This window comes from Carlito syrichta, unplaced genomic scaffold (genome assembly GCF_000164805.1).
Source record: "Carlito syrichta isolate Samal-C Ts95f unplaced genomic scaffold, Tarsius_syrichta-2.0.1 Scaffold316266, whole genome shotgun sequence".
Classification (NCBI taxonomy): domain Eukaryota; kingdom Metazoa; phylum Chordata; class Mammalia; order Primates; family Tarsiidae; genus Carlito; species Carlito syrichta.
The window spans coordinates 308,789-309,112 of NW_007260362.1; the positions used below are offsets into that span (position 1 = coordinate 308,789).

At 71.0% G+C, this 324-nt stretch overlaps 1 protein-coding gene across 1 annotated transcript in view; it reads left to right on the top strand.

The window, feature by feature from the left end:
• Positions 1–324, top strand: part of LOC103276600 (cytochrome P450 27C1) — a 23,089-nt gene that overhangs the window by 10,420 nt on the left and 12,345 nt on the right.

Here is a 324-nt window from a genome sequence, read left to right on the forward strand (position 1 = left end):
CCCGCTGCGCCTGCCCGGCCGGGCGGAGGCCACCCCGTGGGCCGGAGAGCTTGGAGCCTTTGCGGCCTCTCCCTCCCTGCCCATGGACGTTTGGAGAGCGAGCCGGCCGAGCATCTCCCGATACCTAAGGGGGGGACGCGGACACCGGTTCTCGAATCGGAGAAACTCGCGTTGTGACTGGGTGTCGCCAGGGTCCCGGCTTCTGTCCCGAGGGGAGGGATGACACGGCTCCTCCGCGCTGCCCGGGCCTAGAGGGCAGTGGCCGAAGGCCAGGGCTGAGAAAGCCTCCGCTGTGCGGCTCCGGGCGCGCCGAGTGCCTGGACA